Here is a 20449-nt window from a genome sequence, read left to right on the forward strand (position 1 = left end):
TTGAAAGTATTTTCCCCCAGTAGCTCTGTAGCTTGTCTTTTTTTTTTTTTTTTTTTCCTGCAAACCACAGCATGCAGAACTTCCCTGACCCAGGATCAAACCCGTGCCTCCTTCAGTGGAAGTGCAGAGTCTTAACCACCAGATCGCCAGGGGAGTTCTGTCTTTTCATTTTCTTCCTATGCCTTTTGAAGAGCAGAAGTTCTTAATTTTGAAGTCTGATTTATCAATTTTTAATTTTATGGATTTGTGCTTTTGGTATTAGATCTAAACATGTTTGCCAAAACCATGGTCACAAAAATTTTCTTTTGTGTTTTCTCTAGGAGTTTTTAAAAATTTTTAGGTTTTGCCTTTAGGGTCTATTTTCACTTTTAACCAGCTTATGCACATGGTGCAAAGTCTGAGTCAAGCTTCATTTGTCGCATGTGGATATCCAATTGTTTTTGCCCTATTTGTTGAAAAGACTCTTTTCTCCATGGACCAATCCCTTCCCCCATACTGCAGCTCTTCAAGTCATTGATGCCTGCACCATAGAGCTTTCTCCATGTACAAAGGTCAGTAGCAAAGCAGGAACAAATGCCTCTTTTGCCTGATTCCAAAATAGGTCTGTTTATGCCCAGATAAGCAAACTTTTCAGTGGAACAGTTCTTTTAGCTTTCACATACAGCCCTTCTGTTCTCCCCAGGACCCAGACGTGGGTCTACTGAGAAGTGCCCAGGAGATGGCTAAGACTTTCAAGCATCGTGCTGTGTCCAGAATCATCCCTGCTCTCCAATGACTTTCAGATCTCCCTGGGGGCCCTTTGAACAGAGAGGGTTTGAATCTTCTTGTTGTTTAGTCGTTCAGGCGTGTCCAACTCTTTTACGACCCCATGGACTGTAGCCCACCAGGCTCCTCTGTCCGTGGGATTTCCCATGCAAGAATACTGGATTGGGTTGCCATTTCCTTCTCCAGGGGATCTTCCCAACCCAGGGATCAAACTCACGGCTTCACGTCTCCTGCATTGCATATGGGTTCTTTACCACTGAGCCGCCAGGGAAGCCCTTTGAATCCTCTGCACCCAACTAATCAGCTTCCATCAAACAGCAGAATACCCTGAAGAGGTAGCAGCTGCCTTTACCTTTCTGGCTGCTTTCATCTGTCATTTTCCTTGGAGCCAGATCATAACCAGTGAAGGAGAAAGCACACTGTGCAAGGGATTCCAGACTTCTGCCAATGCCTGGCTCTTGGATGCTTGGGAACTTGAGTCAGCCTCGAACCCAGGCCCGGTCTTTTAATTTCCCATCCTCTGATCTTTCTGTTTTCTCACAGCGGCCTCTCTACAGGATGCAGGACAGAGTTGGCTGCTCTTTGGCATGCCAGGGAGATGAGGGGGCTCCTTAGCTAGTTACACAGTTTAACAAGAATGATGACTCACTCAGGCCCATCTGAATAAAAAGCAAGCTTGTAAAGACAGCTGAAGTCAGAAACTGAGCTGAGGCCGGCCAGTCTCTCACATGCTGCCTGAATGTTTCTCCAGAATGCTTCTTCAGTGGAGCAACTGCTTCTCTCTGTATGGCAGCTTCTCTCTCTACCTTACTCATCACAGGTCCATCTCCTGTATTTCCTTAGTTCAAGTTCTACCAGGAACCATTCTGATTGGCTCAGCTCGTTACTATCTCCACCCCTACTGGGTGGAGCTTTTCCCAAGAAGTGCACTTCACCAGTCACCTGCCAGTGGGTGGATAGGCTGGGTTTAGGTCACCGCCTGAGCCAATCAGTGGCCATTCCCAAACACCATGTAACAAGTGCTTTCCTGAGTAGGGAGCAGTGGGCCCACAGTTACAGCTAGATGGGGATCCAGGGTGTGGTGGCACCATTAAGGTTACAAGCACAATATGAGAGTTTATCATCATACCTGAAACAGGCAGATGTGCCTGCTGAGCATTCCAGCCTACCCCCCTCTCCAGCCCCAACCTCACTATTCCCCACTTAGCCCCACTCTGAGTTGAGCTCTTTGCTCCACCTGGAAATGCTGCCTTCCTTCACCCGACTGTAAACTTCTCAAGAGGAAGGCCTGTGCCTTATCTCTGTGTCTCCAGCCCCTAGTTCAATGTGAAAATTCATAGATTTGGGACTTCCCTGGCAGTCCAGTGGTTAAGACTCTGCCTTCCAATGCAGTAGCTGCAGATTCAATCCCTGGTCAGGGAACTAAGATCCCAAATGCCTTGTGGCCAAAAAGAAAAAAAAAAAAAAATCAAAACATAAAACAGAAACAATATTGTAACAAGTTCAATTAAAGACTTTAAAAGTGGTCCATATCATAAAATCTTTTAAATAAAATAAATTCATAGATCCTCAAGAGGGAAAGGGATTTACCCAAGGCCATTCATAGAGAGAGAGGCAAGTCACGATGGAGCCCAGGTCTCCTGTTCCTCTAGGTTCCTCTAGAAGCGTCTAGGTTCCTCTCTGCCTCCAGTAGACTCCTTGACATCTCACTGAGATGTGACGCTAGGGTCTGCAGTCCCAGTTCTGGGTCCAGTGAGGCTTTAGCTCTGTCCTGAGGCACATCTTTCCTTGAGGATGGAGGCCCAGCCTGACCCCTGAGCAGCTGAGTCCATTCTAGGGGTGAACATCCTGCACTGCTTCAGGGAACCTCCAGGGGACCTGCAGGTAGCCTGACCCGAGGTTCCCAAATATTCTGCTTCCCGCTATGGGCCCTGTGATCCGTGAGGGCTGGAGTGAGAAAAGGATGCAGACTGGCAGGCTGACCCAGCTCTCAGCTGAATGAGGGATCTGAGCAGCATCAGGTGTGATTAATGGCAGCCTCGGTTGCGTGCCTGCTCTGGGAGTGTGCACCACGACTGGCTGTGCGGGGGTTTGCAAGCTTGCCTGGGTGTGTCATGACCCCTGTGCACCCACACTCAGCGTTGACCCCCAGGTACAATGTGACCTCAGGCATTTTACTTTCCCTCTCTGGACCTCAGTTTTCTCCACAGTTAAATGAGAGGATTAGAGGGGCCCTAGAGCTCCCTCCTCTTCCTCTTCCACCACTGCTCCTTACACTCCCTCTGAACCCTCCTTCCTGTTTTCAGCAGAGCAGCAGCCTGTCCCTACAGGTCTTCAACTGTGGGGGCCTCATCTTCTACCTCCAGTTCTTATTAAAACCTTTCTCTTGGGATGTCCCAGGCGGTCCCAGTGGCTAGGACTCCACTCTCCCAAATCAGGGAGTCCAAGTTCAATCCCTGGTCAGGCAACTAGATCCCACGTGCCTCAACTAAAGACCCCACATCCCTCAACTAAGACTCAGTGCAGTCAGAGAAGCATATAAAAATAAATATTTTTAAAAACCCTTTCTTACACAAACAGCTATCTCACCGAGAAGAAGGCTGGTACATTCTCCACTACCTTGTACATGTGTATGTGTTTATATGTAACTGTTTGTGACTATGAGTGTGTCTACGCTTTAATGTGTATGCGATGGGCAGAGAGGAAGGGAGAGATGATGGGCGCCCCCTCCTCCAGGGAGAATGGATCCACTTGCTGATGTCTCTCTGTTTTCCCAACACAGAGACATAGGCTTCTAGGGCACTTACCCACACTCCAGCTTTGTGAACATTCTTCAAATATCTATTTGTAGCGAACTCAGCTAGGTACCACCTCCTCCTCTGGGAACCCTTCCTCATAGCCAAGGACTGAGATAACTGCCCTTCTTCTCTCTTCAGGAGCCCTGTGCCCTGTACACTCCTCCCACAAAGCGTTAATTGCATTCTATTGACATTGTCTGTTTCCTTGCCTGCCCCATCTCTATGGTGAAAACCCTAGAGGACAAGGACCATGTCCAGCATCCCAGCACCTGGAACCTTCAGAACCTGTGTATCCCAGTAAGATATTCCACACTCAGGGGCCCCACTTCTCTGTGCCCATCTCCGCAGGGCAGAGCAGACCAAACCCAATACACCTGTGGGGCTTTCCCCTTGGGGTCTCCACCCTAGGGCCTTCCTGTGGCCCAGGCAAGGCTTGCTCTAACCCTGAAGATGGAGGCAGCCTGGAATATAGGGTGTGGGTGACGTGACTGATCCCGCCCCACCCCAGGGTTTCCACTGCAGGGAGCCTTATTCCTTTTTTTCCTGAACTTTTTGGCCCTGGCCTGAACCTTGCTGGCGCCCATGGGCTTTTAATATTTTCCGTTCCTGGCTGTTGTACAATATTTCACCTCAAAAATGCATCCTCCCCCCCGACCAAAGGGCGCGCCTCTCCAGTGAAAGGACCTGGCTGGGTGAGTGGAAGTGACCCACCGCAGTCTGAAGCTTGGAGGAGGCCCAGCCCAGCATGCAGAGATAGAGGGGGCAGAAATGTCTCCCCACTTCTGGGGAGACAGGGCCAGTTCATGAGCCAGCCTGAGGCCTCGTGGTCCCACTGGAAGCCCCTCTGGAAGCCTGGGTGCTTCCAGCAGGGTGCAGGTCTGAAAGGGACCCTTGTCCCTTTCACTTGCCCTCTGACCCCAGGCAAGTGGTTTCATTTCTCTGAGCCCAGTGTCCCCACCTGCACGGTGGGGATGACGACAGTCCCGGCCTTTCAGGGTTCTTGTGAGGCTCAAAGGCCGCACGTTTGGATCATCTGGGAGCTTTAAAACTGGTAACTGGTGTGGCCGCGGCCCGGACAGCAGTGGTTTGTAAAGCTCTCAGGTGATTCTCATCGTATCTGAGAACCACTGCTCTGACAGGAAAGCTCTTCAGCTGTGGCTCTGAAGAGCAAGAGCGCCACTCCCCCATGTTCCCGGGAAATATGACCCCAGGGACGGCGGAGACCCACCGTCAGGTTGGAGGGGAAGCACTTGGAAAAGGCAGGCGAGGGTCCTGCAGGGGCAGGCAGGACCTTCCCAGATGGCCCTGCCCGCAGACGGAGGCCTCTGAGCCTCCAGCCCGGCCCAGCCACAGGCCGGGACGGACAAACCTGCCCTGGTGGCCCCTCTGCTGGGCAGCCGGGTCCTCCCGAGCCAGCCACCCCTCCCAGACACAGGCCCTGAGCCCAGATAGAGGGCCGGGGGTGGAGGGCACTCTGCTCTGTCACCTGTCACACCAGGGAAGGGCCGTGGTCACTGGAGAATGAAGGAGGAGAGAGCCGGAAACCCTGGGTGGGGGGGGGGGATGTTTGGGGGCCTGGTGGGGAGAGCGACATCTGCTTTCCTCATCCTGAAGAGAGAGGATCTGCAGAAGGTTCCAGAGCCCAGAGAAAGAAAACAGCAGGAGAGCCAGGCGCCTGGGGGTGGGGGTGGCCAAGTGGAGAACAGCTTCTCCCAAGGCTGCCTGCACCCCCTAGAGCCCAGACATGGACAAAGGTAGGAGAGCAGGTTGTCTCTAAGGGCCCTACAGCCCCTGACTGGGAGCTTCACCCCGAGTCCAGTTTCCTCAGTGGAGCCCAGAGCCCTCAGCCTTCCCGGACCCCAGGTTTTCAAGGGGGCAGCAAACAGGCCGGAGCCTGGGGGGCTAGAGTCCCTATGAGAGACTACAGTCATGGGAGGAAGAGGGCAGAGGCCCTGTTGTAGGGTTTCCTCAAGGTCGGGGTCCCAGGCTTCTGGTCAGAGGGAGGGAAGGAGGGAGTGTGGTGTGGGGGCCCACACAAAAGTCAGGGAGGAGGAGAGGACAGCTTAGTGGGCAGACTGGGCCCCACCAGAAGGGAGTCCAGGAAGAGCGGAGCCCACGACCACCACCTCAGGGAGCGCTGTCCTGCCCAGGTTTGTTTTCCACCTGAAGGCACATTGCATGTAGGCATGGGGGCGCTCTAGGGCGCCTAGAGCCAGGGCTGTGGCCTCCAGGGAAGCATAGACAGCCTCAGCAAGGCCAGAGGGGACAGGGGACAGCCGAACTGGGAAGCAGCTCAGCCCCAAACGAGCCTGCCCCGACTCCCTGGTAACCAAGGTGCGAAATGCAGAGAAAGTTAGCTATGGAGCTGCCCCAAAGACCTTTTGTTGTTGTGCGTGCAGCATGCGGGATCTTAGTTTCCCCACCAGGGATCACACCTCCACCCCCTGCCACTGTGTCCCTTGCACTGGAAGCTGAGTCTTAACCAGAGAAGTCCCTCCAGTGTTCTTAATCTTGGGTCCATAGATGACTTTAGGGGGGCAAAAAGGTATATATACCATTTTGAATGTGTGTATCTGCATTTTTCTGGAGACAAGGTCCATGACTTTCATTAGATTCTCAGAGAAGATTCAATAAAGATGATTTAGTAAAGAAATGTTCCCAAGAGAAACCAGTTAGGGAGAAGGGGAAGCAGGATAGTAGGGGAAGGGGAAGAATCCAGGGAAGAGTGCAATTTTGTGTGAAAACACATCCTGACTGGCAGTGAAGTCAGGAATACATAGTAAGTCCCCTACATACAAACTTTCAAATTGCGAACTTTCAAAGTGTGAACGTGCCCCTGTGCCAGCTGTTGTACTGTACCACTGCATTTTCCAAGGTGCTGTAAGAGTAAACATATCTTCTATATTTTTTGTTTTTATGTATTATTTTCATAAAAAGTATCATAAATCTATCACAGTACAACACTGTATAGCCAATTAGTTGGGTACGTTGTTGGACTTTTGAATGTACTCTTGGGATGGACCTCTTTTGTATGTAGGGAACTTACTGTACTCAGGACAGAAAAAACAAAAGCTAGAATTGAGAGGGCAGTGGATTCTAACCAATGAAATTAGCTGTCAGTCTGAAGACATTGTTTGAACTTAGCGAGGTTGAGCCTCAGTTTTTCAGCCTCGTGGAAATGGGACAACATTTAGAAGTCCATGCTTAGCTGGGGGGCCTAAGACCACTTTTATGGCAATAAACTAATGTTGACTCTCCCTATGAGGCCAGGCCTGGAACTACTTTCCCTAAACTAGTTCTCAGAGTAAAGTAGGTACCTGAATAAAGTCAGGGGCTCTTAGGCAAAAGGGAGGGGGAATAGCCATTGGGTAGCCATTGGGAAGCAGGGCCCGCTTCACTCTGAGAAGTCAAGTGTGTGAACTTGACCCAGAGGAAACACCTTAGTGCTTGGGGAGGCAGGGGAGTGGGAGGAGGAAGAAGAAGCTGAACTCATTTTTGAGTCTGTATTCAGATTCAGCTCCTAAATTGGCCCACTGAACTCATGTATGAGTCCTACCAAAGGAAATAGTGTGATTTTTTTAAAAAAATGTAGGATTTCAAGGAGCAGATAAATCTGCTTTGGGGACTCATAAAGCAAAGAGAAACATTTCTTCCTCCACAGCTCTTTGCCTCAATCAAGGCAGGAAAAGGTAGGCCACAGGAGATGCCCTACTGGATGCCCTGAGGCTATTTGTGAGTCCATAGGAGCATTGGCCTGTGGACCCAGAAATACATGAGTGGGCTTTGCAGAGAGCAGAGAGGGTCCTCACCCACCTCAGTGGGTAGATGCAAAGAATGGGTGAAATTTGGTGCTTATTGTTTTGTTTTTATTCATGTAGGTCCTTTTATATCCTAGGCTATTGAGGCCTGTGGAGCCCAGGTTCTAAGAATGAAAAATGTCTCTTGCACTTGGTAGTTAGTAGATTCTTGGTAGTTTTAGAAACAGACGTTTCAGTGGGGTGATAGGGGCTGAAGCCAGCCTACTAAGGATAAAGAAGGAAAGTCGGGAGGTGAGGAAGTAGAGACATTGTTAATTACTCCTTGGATGTGGAAAGAAGAGAAGTGGTTACATGGTGGCCAGAAAGGGGAGGAGAAGACTCTTTGCAGAAAGGGAGAGCCTCAGGACTTCCCTAACCATCCAGTGGTTAGGAGTCCACCTGCCGATGCAGGGGACACAGGTTCAATCCCTGGTTGCAACTACTGAGCCCATGTGCTGCAAATACCGAAGCCCCAGCTCTAGAGCCCACGCTCCACGAGAAGCCACCACTATGAGAAGCCTGAGCACTGAAATTAGAGTAGCCCCCACTCACTGTAACTAGAGAAAGCCTGCATGCAGCAACGAAGACCCAGAGCAGTCATAAATAAATAAATAAAATTTAAATAAGTAAATAAAAGACCCTGGGTTTGTTTTTTGTTTTTTTAAAAAAATAAATAAAGGAATGGAAGAGACTTGAGCAAGTTGTTGGGTTAAGGAGAAAAAGCCAAGAGAATGAGGTCTTATGGACCTGGGAGTGAACAAAGGTGATGGCCAAGATCCCAGAATTATGGGGAAAAATTTGTAGAGCTGGGCATCTTTCTCCAGCATGACCCAGCAGCTTGGCCAATCACAGGAGCAGAACAGGTGGACTCCAGGTATAATACAAGGATGGGCTGAGCCCAAGAGGATAGGAGTGCAGGGGAATCAGGAGTGCTGGGGAGAGAGAGATTCAAATGATCCTCCAGAGGTTCAGACTGGGAAAGAAGGAAGCATGATGAGAGGGGGCAAAAAGACTGGACCAAAGGTCTCCAAGAAGTTTAAAAAGGTCAAGAAGGAGATGTAGGGGGATTAAGATTGTCCACAAGTAGGAAGGTCAAGGGCTGTGTTAGGCAGTAGGATTTGACATTAAAGATTTCTGAGCAAGAGCATCTTACCCAAGTTATTTAACTTCTCCAGGCCTCTTAAGCTTCCAATTTATAAAATGGGACTAGAATTCCCACTCATAAAAATACTAAAAGCATTTTTTCTCTCTGGTAAAGCATATAATTGTGGTATCTTGGACATTCAGGCTCTCAATATTTGTAGAAGGATGAAAGGTCATCTGTCACTCCCCCTCTATGGACCCCACTTTCCTAACCCTTACTGATGGTTTGCTTGATCTATCAGTTACTGAGGGAGGTGTGTTAACATCTCCCACTGCATTATGAATTTGTTTTTATTTTTGTTTTCCTTGATTTCCCATTTTGCTTTATCTATTTTGAAGTTATTAAATACATATAAATGTAAGATTTATTCCATCTTACTGATGAATTGACTTACTGACTTCCCTGGTGGCTCAAACGGTAAAGCGTCTGTCTACAATGTGGGAGACCCGGGATCCCCTGGAGAAGGAAATGGCAATCCACTCCAGTACTATTGCCTGGGAAATCCCACGGACAGAGGAGCCTAGTAGATTGCAGTCCACGGGGTCACAAAGAGTCGGACACGACTGAGCAACTTCACTTCACTTCACGGATGAATTGGACTTTTTAATCATTATGAAGTGACTCTGTTGTCTCTCACAATGCTCTTTTTTTGGTCAAAGTCTATTTTGACTAAAAAATCTTTCTTTGCTTAGTATTTGGCAGATTTTTTCATCCTTTTACTTTTAATCTTTCTGTATTATATTTTAGATACACCTCTATAATAGCTTATAGCTGGATTTATTCACCTTGTCTAACTTGGCAATCTTTTTCTTCTTCTTTTTAAAAAATATTTATTTACTTGGCTGCCCTATGTCTTAGCTGCACCATGGGGGTTTTTGTTCCCTGACCAGGGATCATATCTGGGCCCCCTGCAATGGGAACGCAGAGTCTTAGCCACTGAACCACCAGGGAAGTCCCAGGAATATTTTTCATCTAACAGAAGCATTTAGTCCATGTACATTTATTAAAATACTGATACATACACAGACACACACATATATATATGTATGTGTGTATGTATGTAAATGTATATGTACTTTATTAATTTGTATTTTTCATGCCTTTTCTTGATTTCTTTTTCTATTGTTCTTTGATTATTTGATTTATTTTCTATTGTTTGATTATTTTTTCATATTCCATTTTTCTCCTTTACTAGTTTGCAAGTTATACTTGTTTTTGCTATTCTTAGAGGTTATACTAGAAACTTTAATGTGCATATTTTGCCTGTTGACATTAACCAATATCTTTTATTTTCTCTTAAATAAAACAAGGACCTTAGAATTAATTCTAATCACTCCCCTTTTAGCTTATATATGACTGCTTTTATATATTTGAATTTTATCTTTTTTTAAGCTCACAAGACATTGTTAGTATTATTTATACAATATTTGTTTTTACTGATACAGGTACCACTTCCTTTGCTCTGCAATCCTTCTTGTCTTTAATTCCTTCCATCTGGAATCACTTTCTTTCTGCTTGCCAGTGGCAAATATAGTTTTTGTTCATCTCACCGTATCATTGTTTTTTTCTTATTCTTAAAATATCTTTTCACTAGTTGTAGAATTCTTGTCTGACAATCATTTTCCCTCAGCACATTAAAAATACAGTTCTACTATCTTCCAGCTGTTAAGAAATCACCTGCTTTAGTCTAATTGTCACTCCTTTGAAAATAAACTCCTATTTAAGACTTCATCTTTGGCAATCTGCATTTTCACTATGATATGTCTACTTGTGGGTTTCTTTTGATTAATTCTTATGAGGATTTACCAGATTCCTGAATGCATGAATTGATGGATTTCTGGATGAATCTCATCCGCTAACTATTCGAATACTACTGTTGTCTCATAATCTCGCTGCTCTCCTTCTGAAACCTCTGATTATATGTATTTTGGACCATCTCAACCTATCCCCCATATCTTTTAACTACTGTTTCATATTTTCCATCCTTTTATTTCTCTATGCTGCATTTTAGAGAATTTCTTCAGTTCTATCTTCCAGTTATAATTTTATTGTGCCTGATATATTCAATTGTGTCTAATCTTCTATTTGACACAACCATTGAATTTGTAGATTTAGTTAAGATATCCTAAATTTCTAGAGGGACATTCTAGTTCTTGTTCAAATATACTTGGTGCTTTTTCAGGGTATCTTGCTCACTGCTCAAATTTTCAACTTTCTCTCCTACTCTTTCAGCATTTTAAACATGTCATTTTATACTATTTTTCTGATAATTCCAGTATCTAAAGACAACACAGATTTGTTTCCACCATCTGTTGTTTGGTGTTTGGTGATTTGCAGCTAGAAGCTACTATTTGGAGCTTTCTCTGTGGGAATTCTTGAGACTTGGGGTGAAGGTGGGTTTTTCCAAGAGTATTTGCATTTGATTTGCCATATTCTCACAGTGTTACCAGATTGGGCCCACTTTAAATTAAATGCTGGACTGAAACTTTTCAGATCACCCAAGTAGTGTGAATTTGGGCTTCAAAAGACATAGATATGCTTTACAGTTGTGAATTTGCAGGGGCTATTTTATTTCTCCTGAGAAGAGGGACGTTAAGATAGGCATTTTTCTTTTCAGTCTCTTGGGAGGTAGTGGTGCTTTTATCTGGTCCATTCATTCACTGAAGTCCCAATCTTATGCAAGAAAGGTCTTATCAGACTTCCCACCTTAGAGACAACTTGAGTTTCTCTCAGCAGTGTGCTGGAACTGGCTCCTACCAACTCAGAAGAACCAAATACTTAGGAATTTCGCGTGTCAGTTCCTGGTACCATTGAGAGCTTGAAACTGGCTACGGTAGGAATATTTACACCTTGGAAACCAGCAAATACTAAAAATAGGGTACTTTGTTTTGTTGGAGAGCCAGTTACTACTACAACACTTATTTCTTTCATATCACCCCATTCTATATGACCAAGTTCAAGTTTACTGAGTTAAGAAATAAAAATAATAAAGTGTCACTTGTGCAAAATGAAAAAGCTGTAGGGATCTGCTGTACATGGTTGTGCTTATAGTTACCAATATTGTACTGTACACTTAAATTTTGGTTAAGAGGAGGGACTTCTCTGGTGGTCCAGCGGTTAAGAACTCACCTTGCAATACAAACATGGGTTTGGGAACTAAGATCCCATGTGCCCTGGAGTAACTAAGCCCATGCACCTCAACCACTGACCCTGTGGGCCACAACTAGAGAGTCTGCGAGCCACAATGAAAGATCCCTCGTGACGCAATGAAGATTCCACACGTGCTGCAACTAAGACCCAACACGGCCAAATAAATAAATAAAATTTGTTAAGAGCGTAGATTTCATTATGTATATGGGAGAGGTGAAGTGGTCTCCACAATATAAACAAAAAATTAATTTAAAAATAGCTCAACTTACCTCTCTGGATTCTTGTTTTAGGGGCTGAGTATTCCTCATTTTCTTGCCCGCTCATCAGTGCATTAAAAGTTTTTCTTCTCTTTTATTCAGAATTGTTTGCAGAAGGAAGCTTATTTAGGGTACTTTGTCCATCTTTTTACTAGAAAATGAGGTGTTCTCAGTTTTTTAACCTAGAAATTGAGATTGCTGTGCTAAATCAGTAGTTCTTAACACTTTGGGGACATAGGCATTTAAAAAATTTGATAAAAATGACAGCCTAGAGACCCTCCCCCTAGGAAAATACACATACAGGGGAAATGTATGTTTTTGCTCCCCTGAAACCATGCATGGCCCAAGATTAATAAACCACAGTGACATGAATGCACTTTGAGGTTCTTGCCAGAGCTCATTTTTGATGACCCCACCATGCTCTCTGCTCTGGGCAGAGTTTCTGCAAGTCTTCTCTTGGCTAAGTATGAGTACAGACTCTTAGACTGGGGCTTCCAGGATCTCCAAGGCCTCTTGGAGCAGGAAAAACTGAGAGTTACCAACCAAAATTTATACAGAGCTAAAGCAAAGGCAATATTCCCTCAGCCAGACCTCTCCACATCTATTCATTCAACACATCTATTGAGTATTTCTTGGACCCTGTTCCAATCCACTTCTAAGTAACAAATCATCCCAAAACTTATATATAATAACAATAACAACAATGATCAGTTATTTAATAACAACAGTTATTTTTTCATCTCTCATGGTTCCAGGAGTAACTGGCTTCAGCTAGGCAAGTCTCACTCAGGGTTTCTCGTGTGGTTACAGGCAGCTGAGGCTGGAATCACCACTAAGCTTCCCTCAGTACATGTCTGCCAGTTGATACTGGCTATTGACTAAGTTCTCAGTGGGGCCTTTAGTTGAAACACCTACCTGTGCCCTCTCTATGTGGCCTGGGCATCCTCACAGCATGGCAGCTGTTTCTGAAAGGGAGCATCCAAAAAGAAATCAGGCCAGGAGGAAACCATACTACCTTTCATGACCTAGCCTTAGATGTCATACTGCATTTCTTCTGCCACATTCTGTTAACTAAAGGCAAGTCATTAGACCAGCCCATATTTAAAGGGAGGGCAATTGGACTCTTATCTCTTGATGGGAAGAGTATCATAAAATTTGCAGACATGTTTCAAAACTACCACATACTCCTTCTGTGTGCCAAGCACTGTACAAGGCACTTGTGATAAGAGTGTAAGTTATACAAACCCTCCCTTATGGTCTAGTGGTAGAGGCAAACACTAATAAAATAATATTACAAATATGTACACAACTGTATACTTTAACAGTACTATGGAAGATGAGTATGAGGAGCCATGAGAAATTATATTACACATTAGTATGACCTGGACCCAGGACTCAAGGATGAATTTCCTGAAGAAGAGACATTTGGGTTGAGATCCAAAGTATTAGTTGTTGCTAACCCCATGAAGTGAGTTGAAGAAGAAACTTCCAGGCAGAGGAAACCATAGGCATGGCCCTGCAACAGTAAGCAAGGACCTGAGAGGCAGCCAGTGTCTTTGGAGGCAGACAGCAGAGGACGAAGGTGTGAGACGAGACTGCAGAGGTGGGCTGAGACCCGGCCCCTGGACCTTGTAGGTAGGTGAGAATGTTCGTCTTTGGCCTAAAGCTGCTGGAAGCTGTTGAAGGGTCACTCACTGGAGCATGACATGAACAGATTTGTAATATAAAGGTCTCTTTGGCTACAGCATGGATGACCCCTGCCAGATGCTGAGTCAGGTCTGGAAGAGCTAGGAGATTCCTGTCCACAGTACATCCCCTCTCCATGACAGTCTCCCACACACATGCTCCGCTAACAGCAGCCTAGGTCCTATGCACCCTATACTTGACATCCTCGGTCCCTCTTCCCAGGCATAGGGAGCTCTGCTATCTTTTATTATTTAATTAGTCACTCCTTTAGTCTGTCAATCAGTTGGTACAGTGGGTTGAATAATGGCCCCCAAAAGATATGTCCATAGGCTAATCTCCTTGTTTGGGGGAAGACAATATCTTTATGAATATAATTAAGCTAAAGATCTTTAGATAAGGAGATCATCCTCTATTTTCTGGGTGGGCTCTAAAGCCTATGACAAATGTCCTTAGAAGAATGAGGCAGAGGCAGATTTGACATCAACAGGAGAGGAGGAAGTAAGTGACCATGGACACAGAGACTAGAGTGATGAAGCTCAGGTCAAGGAATACCAAGAGCTACCAGAAGCTGGAAGAGTGACAGAATACATTGTCCCCTGGACCCTCCAGAAGGAATATGGCCCTGCTGATGCCTTGATTTCAGCCCAGGGATCTGATTTTGAACTTCTGGCCCCCCAGAACTGAGATAATAAACTTTTAGTTGTTTAAAGCCACCAGTTTGCGGTAATTTGTCACAGCAGCCATAGGGAATTAATATGATTGGTAGTTCTCTAGTTCCTTCCTGAGGAGCTTTACTGGCTCCTTCAGGGAATCTCCAAGTGTTGGAATGCCCAAGGCTATTTTAAAGCTGCTTCTTCGTCTATTCTCTCAGGGGGACTAATACTCCACTCAGCCCCTTCTCTTCACAGGTAGACGAAAAGAGGACTCTGGTTCCATTCCCATCTCTACCCCCAAGTCTTCCTGACCAGGCAGCCCCAGCCACTCAGCACTCAAGTTGGAAATTTGGTCGCCATCCTACATCTCTCCATTTCTCTCACATCTTATAAGTCTGTTAGTGCATTTGTTATTAGGTCTCAAAATATTTCTCAAATATGTCTGAAAAGTGATACTTTCACAGTCGTGTCCGACTCTTTGCAACCCATGGACTGTAGCCCAACAGGCTCCTCTGTCCATGGGATTTCCTAGGGCAAGAATACAGGAGTGGGTAGCCATTCCCTTCTCTAGGGGATCTTCTCGACCCAAGGATTGAACCCAGGTCTCCTGCATCGCAGGCAGATTCTTCACTGTCTGAACCACCAGGGAAGCCCCTTCTCTTCATTTCCACTGTCATCAGTATCTCTCACCAGTATGACTGTAACAGTCTCCTAAACACCCGCAGTTCCTACTCTTACCCACTGTCCCACCCCAGCCCCTTCTCCTCATAGCAGCCAGAATGAATTTTAAAAATTAGATCAGGTTGCAGTTTTTTGAGCAACTTTTTTGAGGTATAGTTAACATACAATTACATGTACAATTGGATATGATTGGAATATCCAATTTGATAAGTTTTGACATATTGCATACACCTGTGAAATTATCAGTAATTTTTATAACCTTGAGTTGGGCAGAGTTCTCAGATATGTTGCAAATAGTGCTAACAGTAAAAGACAAAACAACAAACTAGACGATTAAAATTTAACACTTTTGCTATCTAAAAGAAACCACTAGGAAAATGAAAAGATGGCCACCATTGGGAGAAAATATTTGTAAAATATATCCTACAGAGGACTTGTATCTAGAATATAGTTTTTAAAAACCTATTTATAATAGATCTAGAATACATTAAGAAAGAATAGACCCAGAATACATGAAGAATTTGTATCAGAATATATTTAAAAATACAAATGGATAAAGAAGTTGTGGTACCTATACACAATGGAATATTAACTCAGCTGTAAAAAGGAACGCATTTGAGTCAGTTCTGATGAGGTGGATGAACCTAGAACCTATTGTAGAGTGAAGTGAGTCAGAAAGAGAAAGATAAATATTGTATGCTAGCACACGCATACGGAATCTAGAAAAATGATTCTGAAGAATTTATTTACAGGACATCAGTGGAGAAACAGACATAGAGAATAGACTTATGGACATGGGGAGAGGGGAGGAGATGGTGAGATGTATGAAGAGAGTAACATGGAAACTTACATTACCATATATAAAATAGAGAGCCAATGGGAATTTGCTGTATGTCTCAGGAAACTCAAACAGGGGCTCTGTATCAACCTAGAGGGGTGGGATGGGGAGGGAAATGGTAGGGAGGTTCAAAAGGGAGAGGATATAGGTATACCTGTGGCTGATTCATGTTGAAGTTTGACAGAAAACAACAAAATTCTGTAACGCAATTATCCTTCAATAAAAAAATAAATTTAAAAAAAACAGAAAAAAATATACAGCTCAGTAAGAAGGCACAAAAAAAATATTTTATTTTTAAATAAGAAAGAGTTTTAAACAGACACTTCTCCAGAGAAGATACACAAGCAGCAAATAAGAACATGAAAAGTGCTCCTTGGCTACTCAGTTCAGTTCAGTCGCTCAGTCGTGTCCGACTCTTTGCGACCCCATGAATCGCAGCACGCCAGGCCTCCCTGTCCATCACCAACTCCCGGAGTTCACTCAGACTCAGGTCTACCAAGTCAGTGATGCCATCCAGCCATCTCATCTGCTGTCGTCCCCTTCTCCTCCTGCCCCAATCCCTCCCAGCATCACTTTCCTCACACCTACCTAAATCCTTACTGTGGCTTACAAGGCCATGTCTGGTCTGCTCTGGCCGCCTCTCCAACCTTAGCTTCATGCCACCCTCTGCTCACTCACCATGTTCCATCAAATCAGTCTTCTTATTATTCCAAGGTAACACCAAGCTCTTCCCTGCCTCAAGGCCTCAGCATTGCTTTTCACTCTATCTGGAAAGTTCTTCCACAGGCTCTCTGCATGTTTCCTTTTTTTTTTTTCTCATTCTCATTCCCCAGTTCTCAGATTATGCATCTGGGAGGTCTTCCCTGACCATTATATCCAGGGTAGGGCCTGATGGCTACTCTCGCCTATAGAATCCTATGTATTTTCTTCATAAAATACATACATATATCACACCCTTGGGACTTCCCTAGCAGTCCAGTGGTTAAGACTCTGCACTTTCAATGTAGGGGGCGCAGGTTAAATCCCTGGTTGGGGAACAAGACCTCACATGCTCCATGGTGTGGCCAAAGATTTCTTTTTAAAATTTTAAACACACACACACATATATCACTCCGTCATTGTTTTATTTACTGTCAGCTCCCTAAGAGCAGGAATCTTGTCTGTCTTGTTCACTACTATATCCCGGGCACCCAGCATAACAGTGGGCACCAGAAAGGTGCTCAATTACTATTTGTTGAATAAGTAGATTTATCGGTCAGTCAGGCTGCACATCAAGCAGGCAGTGAGTCTTCTGTGAGCTGGCCAGTCAGTCTGAGTTTCTCAGTCAGCCTGAGGTAAGTCAGGCTTTGAGTGGGCTGGTGGCTCTGTGGGGCAGGGCTGTGTGACTGATGAGTCCCCTGTAAGGTCAGCATTCTGGGGGACACAAAGAAATGAAAAGCTAAGGCTCACTGCCAAGAAGCTTCTGGCCACCTGTCTACTTGGAGGCTCACAGTTCCCCACCACCCAGCCGGGAGGGAAAGTGAGGATGGTACAAGGTGACTAGGGAGAAGGCTACAGAGCATGACCCAACCTCTGGCAGCTGCTCCTCAACAACTGCTGCAGGGCTTCCAAACGCCATAAAAGCCTTACCTGGCGACCGCCGTGCTTAGCAAGAGCCTGTTCAGGAGACACAGACAGAGTTTTGTGGCTTCTTCCCCACTCCACCTCCCCTGAATTGGGCCCTCTGCTCATGGAAACTCCCCCCAGTGGACCTGGCTGTCTGGCCCCAAGAGACAGGCAGTGGTGCGTGCCGCCAAAGCCCGCTGTCCACAGGGGCAGGACACGGGCCTGTACTTCCAGAGGCCACTCCCTGCAACTGAACCCAACCTAGGTGCCTCTCTCCCCAGCTCTCTGGTTGAAGAAGGGGCCTTGCACGGAAGCAAGAGACTGCACAGTGAATCCCAAGTTTCCCAGGAACACCCCCAGCTGTGAGATCATGGATGTGGCTGGAGTCCCGTCACAGACTAGCATGTGTAGGAGGGTATCAGAACTGCCTGCATGAGAAGCAGCTGTTCGCAATAACTGGACAGCCGCGCTGAGACCGCTGGCGCTCACTGGGCCTCCAACCTACTCACTGACAAACTGCATGACCAGGAGTCCCTCCTCGGGTGACATCACCCTCCTCGCACACCGGTGAGGGAAATGAGCTCAGGGTGGCCATCAGAGGCGGTCTGTTTACTTACAGAGACCCTGGCCGTCAGCAGCTCTTTGACCAGACATTCCCTGTCCTAGCCAGCATGAAGCAGAAATTTCCTTAAACACATTATTTTGGGCTCAACCCACTTGCGCCCTTGTTTTCTTTCTTTTTTTTTTTTTTTTAAGAGGAAAATTTCCAGTTCTGGCTCCAAATAGAGCAGCAGCCCAGTGATGATGGGGGGATATCAAAATAACTCCCAGAGGGACTTTTGCAGTTTAAGCTGCTCCCACCTGTCCAGTCACCTCTGGAGCTAAGAGATCATCAAACCAGTTCTCCATCACCCGTGTGTGTGTGTGTGTGTGGAGAGGTGGGTCAGAGGGGTGCCCAGGATGGCCTCAAGGGCAGACCCTCTCCTTGAGGGCCTCCCTCAGCACGTCAGCTACCCTGAGCTCATACTCAGCGCATTTCTCAATTCAGAATCCCTGGCTAAGCCCTAGACCCCTCCCTCATTCCCTCCAGGTCAGGGATATTTCCGGAGAGTCCAAGAGCTGCCAGTTTTCACAAGCTCCAGGGGATTCCCAAGATGGTCACTCCCACCAGCCCTGGCTGAGAGACGCTGTCACCTGCCCTCTCCCAACCCCCTCCGTGTCATTCCTGCTGGAACTTAGCCATTCTGGAAGACTTGGGGGAACAGGCGCTATGGAGGTCTCCTCAGCCTCCTCAGTGCTCCAGGATCCTAAGGCCATGTGCGCAGGAGCAGAGTGCTGCCCTCCCAGGAGTATCAATCATGGAAGACAGGTGCCCTCCGCCTAGCTGGGGCTGCCCACTACTGGAGCTGGTGTCAGACAGGCCCAGGCATGTCGGGCAGCCTGAGGCCTTACCCGACCCAGCTCCTCCCTGTGGCCTGACCCTACTTAGCTCAGCGTCCCGGAGCACCAGAGATGGGCTCAGGGCAGGATTGGGTCAGAAAAGGGCGTTGGATCTGTGTTCCATAGTGCTTTTCATAAAACTAAAGAAAATGTCAAAGGTCCAAATCAGAGAATGGAGTGGAGGGACAGGCTCACACACATTTGAGTTGGCAGCTTCTCAGAAGGCATTTAAGGGCCAGACTGTCTCATCCAACTGTGCCCCCTCAAGCAACATAGCGCCTGAGCTCCCCAAACATGAGGTTCCAATTATCTCAATTAGACATGTCTACTAACCCAGAATTTATAAGGTAAGAAAGCTGGAAAGACCCTATATGAGGACAGAAGCTAATGTTTATTGAACATCTACTGTGAGCCTGGTATGACGCTCCACCCTTTATGCACGTTTATCTTATTCAATCACCACCACCACCCTGCGGGAGAGTAACCATACAGGAGGCACAGCACATATGGCAAAAGCTGGCATTCAAACCTGGTTCTATATGAACCCAGGCAGTCTACAACTAAGCATTCCCAATTTGAACTTCTAGAAAGTAATTAACTCCGGAAATCAATCTCACTCCTTCCGTAAACCAAGTAAGGCTTGTAAATTAAAGACGTGGTAATCCAACGTCGACACTCCAACAGATGAGGAAACTGAGGCCAGATCACAGAGCAGGTCCAAGCTGAGCACAGGATAGTGACTCGGACTCAGGCCAGTGTTCCTCCCGCCACCCCAGCCTGTCTGACAGTCCTAAGTCCTCACTAAGTCAGGGGAGGGAAGAGTGGGAGAAAAGCTGTGGGTTCTGCCCTCTAGAAGACACAACAAAGATGAACAGGAAAACACATCCACGGCCATGCACACACAAGCACACAGGACTGTTCTATGAGAAAACAAGCAGGAAGGGTCCTTACTCCAGGTCTACCTTTTAGATGGCCACACTCTGGCTCTATTCTGACCCCTACCATCCCACACAGTGAGAAGTCCCTGGGGTCAAGAGGATGGGCCCACCAGGAACCCAAGCCCCACTCCTAGACTCAAACCAGGTATGTGAGACTGCATTAGTTCCAGTTCAGAGCCATATGGCAGACTTTGGCAGTGGTGTGGGCACCCCTAGGTGCAAAGGACATGGAGTCTGGACACATGGAGTCTGGACACATGTGCAGAATTACGCATGCATGTGAGCTACAGGATGAAGCCAGGCTGGGGAAGGAGAGGCTGGGGCCACTCGCTCTGTGTTGCTGAGTTTCAGCACAAAACTCAGGAGTTGGGAATTCCAAATCAAACCCAGCCCTCCAGTTATTAGGAGCCTTTTATTTAGCTGCTTGCTGTTTTGACTTAGAACACTGAAATATTTAGACATGAATGTAAGGCTTCATTTTTACACTTCCCCGGGGTCTTTCAAATGTTAGGACGTGAGCTAGACATCTCTCTAAATCCCCTGTGCCAGCATAGGGCCAGTCACAATGCAAGCACTTGGAAGATGTCTGTTAGTAAATGAGCAAATCACTTTATGAATGAAGACTGAGTGAATGAATGCTTCTGCACAAATGTAAACAGACAAGCATCTGCGCTTTCAGAGACTCACCAACATATCA

This window comes from Bos indicus x Bos taurus, chromosome 10, assembly GCF_003369695.1.
Source record: "Bos indicus x Bos taurus breed Angus x Brahman F1 hybrid chromosome 10, Bos_hybrid_MaternalHap_v2.0, whole genome shotgun sequence".
Classification (NCBI taxonomy): domain Eukaryota; kingdom Metazoa; phylum Chordata; class Mammalia; order Artiodactyla; family Bovidae; genus Bos; species Bos indicus x Bos taurus.